Source organism: Electrophorus electricus, chromosome 13 (assembly GCF_041902795.1).
Source record: "Electrophorus electricus isolate QZ-2024a chromosome 13, ASM4190279v1, whole genome shotgun sequence".
NCBI lineage: Eukaryota > Metazoa > Chordata > Actinopteri > Gymnotiformes > Gymnotidae > Electrophorus > Electrophorus electricus.
Genome location: NC_137509.1, coordinates 1475001 through 1487279, shown reverse-complemented (window position 1 = coordinate 1487279; position 12279 = coordinate 1475001). Strand labels below are relative to the sequence as shown.

At 40.1% G+C, this 12279-nt stretch overlaps 2 long non-coding RNA genes across 3 annotated transcripts in view; both read left to right on the top strand.

Annotated features, from left to right (window-relative positions):
- Positions 1-726: 726 nt before the first annotated feature.
- LOC113569396 (uncharacterized) overlaps positions 727-12279 on the top strand; it is a 23532-nt gene continuing 11979 nt past the window's right edge. Inside the window, exons 1-4 of one of the 2 annotated variants that reach the window (XR_014115917.1) lie at positions 727-768; positions 1151-1263; positions 1614-1858; positions 2217-2328. This is a non-coding gene — a long non-coding RNA (uncharacterized LOC113569396). Of the gene's footprint in view, positions 769-1150; positions 1264-1613; positions 1859-2216; positions 2329-2500; positions 2590-12279 lie in introns of those variants that run through there. The other variant, XR_014115916.1, reaches the window with a different exon arrangement.
- LOC118240096 (uncharacterized) lies at positions 6792-8908 on the top strand. The gene is made up of 3 exons (XR_004775273.2): positions 6792-6876; positions 7056-7246; positions 8011-8908. It is a non-coding gene; the product is annotated as an uncharacterized LOC118240096 (long non-coding RNA).

Sequence of the window (12279 nt, the reverse complement as noted above, 5' to 3'; positions counted from 1 at the left end):
CTGGTCCACACACACTCAGTGTAATTGCCTGGGTTGGTGTCCTGCTGATTTGTTGATGCTCTTGTGTTGGAATAGCACCCACTTCAGCCAGTTTTGTGGTCCACACACTGAAAGCAATACTTGCTCTGGAGTTCCTCCTGTTTGGTTGAAGGGCTGAGTTGCATGGCTTCTCTGAATCGACTGTGCTTGGAGAGAGTTTTGCACAGCCGTTACGGTTATTTTCAACCATAACAGACTCTTCTGAAATGAGCCACACCCACCGGATGTGTCGATGGCACTCGTAGATCTGAGGGTGACTGGACCAGTACTCGGACTAGTCCAGAGAAATGGTGTCCTAAACTGTTCACTATACTTGTCTCATTAAAATGTCTATTCACCACAGAGATGTCAGTCTGTCTAATTTAAACCACTCAGGTCAAACTCTGCCTCCTTACAACCAGATTAATTGGCTTTAATTTGCACTTTGTACATAAGATTATTCCTGGAATTTCTATATGTTTGTACTTGTTTAAGGTTGATCTGATGTCGACCAGCTGGTTGTTAAGTGTTTTGCACAGTAGCTGTTTCACGGGTTTCTTACCGATTTCTCGTGCTTCTCCACCTGCGTTACCTGAAGCTGTTTCTGACTCTGAGCTCATGCTCAGTCATCTTGGAGATGTGAAACCTATGTGCAGAGTGCAGAGTTGCAGATTAACACACTCATCAGACTACAGGGCCCGCCTCTGACCACAGCCAGGACTACGGAGAGCAGCACACAACTGCACTGTGGTTATTCTTTTTCTCTCTCTCTCTCTCTCTCTCTCTCTCTCTCTCTCTCTCTCTCTCTCTCTCTCTCTCTCTCTGCAACATCTCAGATCATTTGTTTCATGTTTCAATAACATATCTCTTACTGGCATTTATTTAATAGTTTCAAAGTGCATTGCATAAGTTTTAAAAATGTGTAAAATGTTTTTGTTTATTATAAATTAGTTTTTCACTCCATTCAAAGACAAGAAAATTTACTTTTAGGGGTCACGAAATGTTGCACTTTTGTGCATGCCTGTCCATCTGCATAAACCGTTGAGGATCACACTAACGGTGTGAAACCTCGTGAAGTTAATCCATGCATGTCTGTTACTACCTTCCCCAGTTCAAATGTGTGGTGTTTTAGGTTTTTTCTTCAAGCGAGAGAAAGAATAAAAGCCTTCACACATCTGTCCTGCACACAGTATTAACTGACCTAACGCTGCTGTTCACCATGACATCATCTCAGTACAAACACTGGTACAGTAATAATGAAGTGTGCTATACTAGTCAGCCCAACGACATTATTTATTGCTTCTGTTTTATATTTGTTTGATTTAATTTCCAATGCTGTAAACTGGTATTTGTACGGGGCCTAGTTACCTTCACGCAGGGAACACACTGCACAGAGTTTGTAATGTAAGAAACTTGTTTTATGTAAAGCTGTACTGATTCATTTTTGTGTTTGACATAAACTGTTTTAACATTTGCTTGGACATGTGAGCTCATGTAATGAGAAATATTCTGCGTTTCTGAGTGTTTTCTCGCCAGCGTTTGGGTTAAAACCACAGTTTCCTGTAGAACAGGCATCTTTTCTCTCTCTCTTTTAGAGAAGTGGAACATACCGTCGCCCACGAGCTGCCCCCTTACACAAACCGCCCCCCACCCCATCCGCTCATTAAACATAAAAGTGAAGTTCGCCACTCACCGAGTGCAGTGTACAAGTTCACCACTCAACATCTTTTCACATCACCCGTCATCTCACCTGAAGCTGAAGTCATGAGCACTCTTGCTCGAGCACTCGTTCTGGGTCTGCTGCTGGTCGCGTGTCTTCAGTTGAGCGTAATGGGCCAAAGTAAGTTTATCACCCAATGTCTCTTTAAGGAAGCACTTAATTCTGATGTAAGTTTATTTAAAACACTGAATAAGTAGCCAAATATCATGTTAATGGCACGAGGCACAGAACCTTTCCCTCGCTGGGAGACTGTGCTAATGCATCTGTTTCTGCATTAGTCTCTATATCTAATAATATCTGTACTAATATATATGCTAATTTGAAATCCCACCCCCATAAATTAGACAGTCAAGCTCAAGTTCTTATGGCCTACATTTCTATAACCAGTCAGCAATACAGCATTAACCCACACTTTTATATTTGCCACTAATATATCATTCAACATAAATTATCTAAACAAATGAATGCTTTCATATAGATGCAAACGAACCGAAGGAATGCTGTTTTAAGTTTTTTGAGAAACCAATCCGTGCAAGATCTATTACAACATATGGAATGACGAGACCGGAGTGTCCAAAAGCCGGAGTCATGTAAGTTTTTAGAAATTCATTCGTTAATGCATTTATTTAACAATGAGGACAGTGTTTTGATTATGGGGTTTAGGGCTCATATAAACCATTAATTTGGAATGCTGCATCATTAATTTGGATGAACGAAAATGTCAGCATGTAAATATGTCAACGCATCATCTCTTATCTTCAGTTTTACAACCAGGAAGGGGCTTCGCATCTGCGCAGACCCTGGCTTTAAGTGGGTGCGGAACGCCATGGACAGAATTGATCAGCGCTTGGTGGAGGAGATGTCAACCTAAACCCAAATGGATGATTGTGTCTCGTATCTTCTCTCCACCATGTTTTCCTTACAAATTGCACTTTCACTTGTACCTACTTATTAGAGCAGTTCTTCGCTTGGGCAAGTAGAGGCATCATTTTATTCTAACTCAGCTTTAAACATAAAGCTTTAGTTCGGATGATGTTGGCATTATTATAACTGAAATAGGGCTGCAATTTATAAATTTATTGTTTTGTGTCGCATAAGTTAAAGTAACATTTTATTATTATTTCTGTGTTTGGTTGAATAAAATCACATTTATATTAAAAAAGCTTCGTGTTTACTTTCAATAACATAAAAATATGGTTGAACGTGTTACGTCACATGAGTTTAATGGCTGATAAACAACACAGACACAATACAAAATGCTTTGATATGTATTATGATACAAATTACAAATATGTTTCAACAAATGTAGGTTGTGCAAATAAATGACAAAATACTGACGTCAACATTGATCAAGATAGACTAGCCTACATATAATATAAGTCAGAAAAATTTCAGATAATTATACCAACATTAAAATGCTGAAAGTATTGTGTTTACTCTAAACTGGACAGTATTGGTTAGTGCATTTACTGGACTGATCAGACTCTGGAAATCTGTAGGAGATTTTGTACAATCTGATGTGCTCACACCACTCTCAAACTGTTGGGCAATTCTGCTCATTCACACACAGCAGGTAATTCAAACAGCGACCAAAACAATTTCGCTGGAGGAGTTTGACACCGAAGGCTACTGAGCCGACTGTTTTATTACGATAAACACGACTGTTCAGGAATCACAAAGTCCAGACGCTCCGTTAACATTATTAAAATGTTAAGATCAAGCTACTCTAAAAGTATGGACCAAATAATCAACATGATGGAATATAGCAGCTAATAAAGTGGTGCATGACCTTGCGTCTGGAGACGAGTGTCCACCCAATAGGCGGGGGCCGGAGACAGGGGGCGGGGTCGAATTATGCCACTTTACTATATTAGAATATAGTACTAAAATATATTTAGTTTATACAATAACTTTAGTGTTTTAAATACAACAAATCCGGTATCAAGGATACAGTGAAATTAATTTACGAATTGCTAAAATTAAAAGTGCATTCAAATTTACGTCTAATTAAAATGCTGTCCATTTCACACACACACACTTTCTCATTCAAGGTGAACACCAATAGTAATCTGTGTAATTCATTGCTACTTCGACCTGGAAACCCCACCACTAGCACACACTCACGCCATTCAGCTGTTTATATTGTTGCACAAACGCGATAACTAAACCATTCCGACTCACGCTCTACCTCTGGACACTTTACTAATGATGCGACACTGCGTAGTTCTTCTAAAGTCATTACAGCTGTTAAATTTGCACAGTAACAAGACCATAACAACTACGATGTTAATGACTGTTTCTGACTGTTTCTGATTAAAGGTATATGAGGTGTATGTCTTTAATCAGATGTAGAATTGTTCTGCAAAATCTTTGAACATACATTTTGGTACTGGATGGATGAGCCATTATATAAGTCACATTAAAATGGTCTGGGTCTTTTTATTACTGTTATTTCAATTATTTTAATATAAAACGTAGTGTTTGTTAAATAAAAGCAAATAAAACCTGTTGTGTTTCTTGTTTTGTATGAAACGGACTTTTATGATTAAAGTGTAGATTAAAGAATAGAAAGGAGGCAGACAGGGAGTAGCAGTGCGCTATGAGATGGCGCTCCTGTGTGCGGGAGTGTTGATGGCGCTCCTGTATGCAGCAGTGGTGATCCCTCACCAGATCTACCGGAGCACCGTCAGGCACCACTGACTTCAACAAAACTGTAACTAAGCGTACTTTCAGAAACCAAATCCAGAGTGTGTGTTGATATCCCAAACAGAAAATCAAGACAATCGGTGTATGCAGTCAAATGCATCTTAGCAACACCATCTGTACTTCAGTCTAAATTCATTCCAACTCAGAATGTCATTCCAACTCAGAATGATAGATAGATAGATAGATAGATAGATAGATAGATAGATAGATAGATAGATAGATAGATAGATAGATAGATAGATAGATAGATAGATAGATAGATAGCCGTGCTTTTCTGTGCGCCATCTGCTGCACAAAATCTGAAAAGTACATTTCGTATATTTCTGACGTAGCTACTTTGGTTTTGTATTTTTTAAATGCGGAACGTGCATACCTGGACCCCCATGAGCCTGGACTGTAAATCAGTAACTCTCTCACGTTTAACAGAAAATGTTCACAAGGGGGCGCTACTGGCAATCTGGAAGCTTTTCTGTGCGTTAACTGGGAGGGTTACAGAGCCCTTAAAAGGCACGGTATCTGTTTATATTTGTGTGCACGATGTATTAAATTGTGGGCACAATTTAGTTTAACGCGTATATGAGATACTAGACAGAGGTCCCGAAATCGTAATGCATGAGAACATGTTAGTTTATCCAGGTTCTCGGTTGATGGTCGAATTAGAAGTGATTCTGCTACAGTACATGACTCTTAAGACGCATAGAGGATTCACACTGCATCAAACTCAGTTCCATGTTGGAGTCTTTGTTGTTCTGTGCTCACGAACACCACTGGATGGTACTGAGTTCTCAATGCTTCAAAACCTTGGATCTTCATACAGGAAGAAGCCTCAAAAGCTTCACGGGACTTTATCTGCTCATCACTAACAATCAGCTAATGTAATCCAAAAGGGGTAAAGCAAAACGTAAATTTCAAACAGATAAATGGGTCAGGCACATTTACCACAAGCCAAAATGACAAACCACATTTTAACCCAGCATCCAGCCAGCAGACTACAGACCAGTGACACACATCTTTAATAGGATGTGGTGAGCAGGAGCCAGCCAATCAGGAGCAGCAAACAGTATGATTGGTTACACCCGAAACACGCGCTAACCTACAAAACACTGGCTGTGTCTGAATGGTGTTCTCGTTTACTCAGTCATTAATCACTACAGAGACAGTTCAGTATAAAACACTACACAGAGTACTCAGAAGGGAGACAACAGACAGAATTTAGACGACACAAGTACATCATTGTGCCTGTTTTACACTTTCAAATGTATTTTATCGTAACTTTAATAATACCTAGCACTACAGCTACGTCAAAGTTCTCATTTCATCAATAAAAACTATTGAGAGAAATACTGTAATGCTTATTTCTTGAACATGAGCTTCATGCATTTTGGTTCATGTTAGATTAATATTCTGTCACTGTTAGTTTTTGGCTCACCTGAAACAGCAGTGCTGACCATGTCTGTTATACCGCCAGTCCTATGAACAACAATCCTACCACTAACACCTGCCGTAGGACAGCGCTGTGCACTCTGGTCCTTTCACCAGTGTGTAGTGTACATCGGTTACTCTCTACATTTAGGGTACACTGTGTTTAACACTACAGTGAACTCTATTGGCAGTCTGGACTGTCCACTGAGGAGTCGGACAACACTACACAATGTCTGAGAATCACTGACAATAATCAAAACACTAAACAGTAAGTAGGAAGGAATTGGGACCAACGATACTGGCAATGGTAACAGTAACTGGGGTCTTCACAACCACACAGACATCACCATACGACACAGTTCCTTGGGTGCACGTGGCTGCATCTAACGGTCACATAATGTTAACGGTTCATGTTATGGTCCCTATGGACACAGGATAGGGCCTGGGCTCATGCTGGTGGGATATGGGTCTCATCAGCTCATGTGTGGATCTGATGATAGAGCTTTGAGTCGGTTATGTCTCATCAGCTCAGGTGTAAATCTGATGATAGAGCTTTGAGTCCATTATGTCTCATCAGCTCAGGTGTACATCTGATGATGGAGTTTTGAGTCGGTTATGTCTCATTAGCTCATGTGTAGATCTGATGATGGAGCTTTGAGTCGGTTATGTCTCATCAGCTCAGGTGTACATCTGATGATGGAGCTTTGTGTCGGTCATATATATAAGAGTTCCCCGTGTGAGCTACTGGTGGGTTGGGGAAGATTCTGTCCTCAACACAACATTCCACCACTGGTGCACTGAAGCTGGACTAAGTGCGCGTAATCCAAGGCTAACGCATTTCTTTGCTGTGCCGAATGTCCCCTTTAGCTGTTTTAGCCCAGTATGTGGACACGTGACTTAAGTGGACAAATGAACGGAACATGGGAGCTGATGTGACGTAATCTGGCTGTGATTCAAATAAAATTAAAATGAAAAGAAACACGTTTAATAAAGCCGTAAATTCGCGACAGGTATGTTTGGGCAGATGTTGATTGATTACGCAGTTCAAAAGATGTAGGTCCTATAGGACATGCGTTTGAGTTATATTTACAACAGATGTGTCAGATGTTAGGCGAACAACTGACATGCTACAAATCTGCGCGCTTGACTTAGACGCGGTCTAGTCGGGTTTGTTTTGTCCCTGTTACAGACGTCCCCGCTGCGTGACAAGCTCAACGTGTCGTCCCGTACTGGTGAGGGCGACTGAAGTTTGCAGTTTGCAGATTTTTTCATCGCCCGTCATCTCACGCGAAGCAGAAGTCATGAGCGCCCTTGCTCGAGCTCTCGTTCTGGGTCTGCTGCTGGTCGCGTGCCTTCAGTTGAACGTAATGGGCGTTGGAAGTGAGTTTATCACTAAATGTCTCTTTAAGGAAGCACTTAAGTCTGATTTAAGTGACTGACATGTTTATTAAAACACTGAATAAGCCAACTATCATGTTAACGGCACGAGGCATAGACCTTTTCCCTCGCTGGGAGACTGCTAATGCATCTGTTTCTGCATTAGTCTCTATACCTAATAATATATGTACCAATATCTGGTAATTACAATAGCGGTTCGTTTCTTTTACTAAAAGTGTTTTAATCATCAAGCATTTTCTCACACAGGTTTGTGTTTGAAACGGTACCTCGAAGTCATAAACTGCGGGAAAGTTTGTTTCACGTTCGCATAGTCGGAATTTTTCCTTCAGTAGCTTTAAGACGGTGTTGGCAAAAGTACTAATATTTGCTAATTATTATTGTTGGCAACTACATCAATCACATACAGCCTTGTTTACGTTAGAAATCGAGGCATATAAAATGTAAAGAATATGTTTTCAATACACTGCTGTCACAGCTACGAGGGTTAAGGCACCGTCTACAAATTACGCTACAGCCGTAAGAGATGATCGTAGGGGTCCCAGCACTCTGCACACTTAGGTTTTGTGTAATAATTGTAAGTTTTTAGAAATTCATTCATTAATGCATTTATTTCACAATAAGGACCGTGTTTTGATTATGGGGTTTAGGGCTGATATAAACAGTTAGTTTGGAATCCTGAATCATTAATTCAGATGAATGAAAATGTCAGCATGTAAATATATCAACACATCATCTCTTATCTTCAGATTTACAATCAGGAAGGGGCTTCGCATCTGTGCAGACCCTGGCTTTAAGTGGGTGCAGAACACCATGGACAGAATTGATCAGCGCTTGGTGGAGGAGTCTTCAGTCTAAACTCAACTGGATGATTGATGGAGAGAAGATACAAGACACATGTTTTCCTTACAAATTGCACTTTCACTTGTACCTGCTTATTAGAGCAGTTCTTAGCTTGGGCAAGGGGATTAATCATTTTATTCTAACTTTAAACATGAAGCTTTATCTTGGATGATGTTGGCATTATTATAACTGAAATAGGGCTGCAATTTATAAATTTATTGTTTTGTGTTGCATAAGTTAAAGTAACATTTTATTATTATTTTTGTTTGATGCTTGGTTGAGCAGTCTTCAGCCTAAACTCAATTGGATGATTGTGTCTTGTATCTTCTCTCCATCATGTTTTCCTTACAAATGGGAAAATACTAAACGTGTGAGCGAAGATCGAAGACTAACGATATCTAACCAAACACATATGAGCGACGACAAACGAGAGCCAACTAAACACATCTGAGTGACGAAAACCAAGAGCTAACTAAACACATATGAGTAGAGGATCTATGACAAACAGGGTCTTGCCAGAAACACATTTTACCGAAACAATGACCATCAAACAAGAGACGCAGGAACAGGGTTTTCATAGGACTACAATCATGGACAAACTAGGAACAGCTGGAGACAAAGGGGAGGAGACACCGAACCATGGAGATTGGTGCAAACCCGAAAGTGACTCGGGTCTGTGCACGTTACAACGTGAAGCTTTAGCTTGGATGAGGCTGACATTATTATAACTGAAATAGGGCTGTGTTTATGAATTTATTGTTTTCTGTTACACAGGTAAATTACTATATTCATGTTTAGTTGAATAAAACCACCTCATATAAAAAAGCTTCATGTTTTACTTTCAATACCAGTGGAATAAATGTATTTAAGTATGGTTGAAAATGATTACATCACATTAGAGCAGAGTAGAATTTAAATCAACAGCAGGTCCACTGCTGACCAGCTTGATAGAGGAGGTTCACACTCACACCAATACAAGATAAACTGCTTTGATGTGCATTATGATACAAATTATAAGTAGCCTATGTGTTCAACAAATGTATAATGGAATACTTATATCAAAATGTATTTAATTAACATAGGTTAGTCTACATGTAAATTGTAAGTCAATTTCAGAAAATTGGGATAAAAATGTTTAAAGTAGGCCTATTGTGTTTACTGTAAATAGGACAGTACTGGTTACTGCATATACTGGACTGAACAGACTGGAAATCTGTAGGAGATTTTGTACAAACTGATGTCATCACAGACTACTGGAAGCTGGCTGTTCTATGATTGTTTATGAAGGATGGACAATGAATTCCTCTCAGTGATCCTCACGGTAATTGGAATGAACAGCAGCCTAGCAGATGGTCCCTGTTGAAATTCCTGAAATCTGTTGGAATTCCAGTGCTTGTGTCAGAAGTCTTTTACAAACACCTGGTCACCTGGCTGCATAGTGCATACTTGGGTTGGGAAACTGGCATGTTCTGACTTGGTTCTGACCTTTTCTGGCCTATTCTGACCTGTGCTGACTAGTGAGCTAGCACAGGACCAAGCATACACCAAGACCAAGCATGTAGGAGTGAGTTTGACATGGGGGGCCACATTTGCTACTTTGAATCAAAGCCCACCTCATCCTCTAAAATATTAGCTAGCTAGCTATAGGTTGTAGCTCTGGCAGTAACACATTGTATAGCATGAGACTCCATAAAACCATGAGACTACACTTGCTACAACCAAACAATACCGAAACATTTGTGAACTTTGTGCTCCGCAGTACTACAAGCTCACAATGGCTGGCACAGGCTAACACTTCTCAGTCTTCTTAGCTTTTGATCTTCTACTCTTTCTCCCTCTCTACATCTGCCTGTCTCCAAAATTTGGTGTTCCTGAAGGCTATTACTGTGTTTACAACACTCTAGATTTTCAGACAACACCAAATACAGTGACACTAAAAATAATGAACCATCTCTCTGACAGAGCCAGTAAACCTCAGAGTGAACCCTCTCTCTGACACTGCATCGCTCACACATTTACAGCATTGAGCTGAGATGCTTTTGTCCAAAGCAACTTACAGTAATTGAGGGTTAAGGGTCTTGTGCAGGGGCCCAACAGTGGCAACTTGGCAGTCATGGGACTTGAACTGGCAACCTTCTGATTACTAGTGGAGTAATCACTTACCACTGCCCCTATACACATCTGATACTATAGCATGATCAGTGCCATGTGTTATTTTTGCTACTGCAGGGAAATCAGATTTGGGTAAAGGTTTATTTAATGTGTCCACCCAGACACCTTCTGGGTTCAGCTCTCTGTGTTGTTTCCTTTTGGTGGTGCACAAGAACAACATCTTGGTTTAGAACTCTGGCAATGCAGTTCTGAGCAAAGGACATAGAAACCCTAACATGTGATGAGTCACACACAGCATGGCTGACTCCAGTGGAGCCATCTGATCTCCTGAGTGAAGAACCTTCCACAAACAACATTAGAGCACAACACTGATCAGGAACCTCTGAAATGTCATTTCAACAACAGCACAGCAATCATAGGGATTCCCTTCCTTCACAGTGGGGAGGAGTGGAGATGGATTAAGAACAGTGGTGAGGAGAGGAGCTGTCCAGGCGTCCATGGCATCCAGGTGTGCACAGTGTCATACTTTGTTTAATACTGAGTCACTGCAGTTGGCAAAGGTTGTGCAGTTGTTACGTAAAACTGAATCCACTGTTGCCAATAACCAGCCATGCTTAAAAGAGGAATTAATTGTTGCTTTATGATGGCAAAGTTTTTAAAACTGCTTTTTGAAATCTTTGGTCCTTTTGAACTAGTTATCTTCTGCTGAAGTTGTTACATCATTAAAGTAAGTGCATTTGGGTGATGTCATTAATGTATGTACATTTGGGTGATGTCATTAATGTATGTGGTAACTTTACGTGCTCTGTCACTTCATTACAGAACCACACTGAAATCCAGTGAGCTCTTTAGAACGACCTGTTTTCTCCCAAATGTTTGTAAAGGCAGTAGGCTACCTTTTCTCTTTATTTAGTGAAACCAAGTTATTTTTAATGGAGCTCTAGACAATAAATGGTGACTGAACAGACTGAACAGATGAGCTACAAGAGCAGAAACCAACCACATCAATCCTATAATCGATATATAGACAGAGTGAAGGCTATCGGCTCATAGAGGAGTGAACAACCACACCAGGTCTCCAGAACTGAGATTAGACAGCACTGAGTGACACAACAGAAAGAAAATCAGTTGAAAGAGAGTACGACCAAAATGATGAGGTGTCTAATCACGGTCTTGCCTGCTTTGGAGAACTTTATGGAGCAGAGAGAGAGAGAGAGAGAGACCAAGAGAGCTTTTTAAAAAATGGTTTCTGTATAAATAGCGCTATCTGTTGCACACATTTTGAAATACAGATAAACTGCAGTCCCGTCAATGACTGGTATTTCCTGTAGAAGTTGCTTATATTTACTTATGTAGTCATGTACTTCTGTAACCTTGTTATGTACGTCTGTAATATGTCACATGTCATGTATTGCTGACACATTTTGATGGACTAATATTTTTCTAAGTATTTTTAGTTATAATATTTACATTTATATTTATACTCTTATAATGCTCTGAATTGAACAGTGCCTGGACTGCTTTGCTGTTGGTATCACAGAGGACAGTTCTGTTGGAATTATGGGACCGGAGGACGATTCAGTTTGTACTGGAGACACTGCCGTTCCACAGGGGAAAGCTCTTGACTGGTTCTCTTCTGGAAAGATACTTTTATTTTTACTGGAGTCATTATTTTACAGGGGTAGCAACACGTTTATTTCTACTTGAGTCAGTATTTCACAGGCGTAGCAACACTTTGCTTGAGCATGGATTTAGTCTGCTAGGCCAACCAGAGAAACCTTTTACAAGGACATTTTGCTGTATGTACCAAACCCTCTGCACAGGGTTTATTGAGGTTTGCATTTTTTATACATAGAAACAGGTATTAGAACTTTAGGTGGAGGTCTGATTAACACAACTGCTTTAGGTGGAAGCCTGATGAATCACACCAGATTTAGATTATTTTAATCAATCACACCATCTTAAGTGGAGGTCTGATTCATCTGATTAACTCCTCTGCAGGCAGGAGTTCTTTTACTTAAAATTCATGCTTGTCTCAATGTGATATCTCGGGCAATCACCGT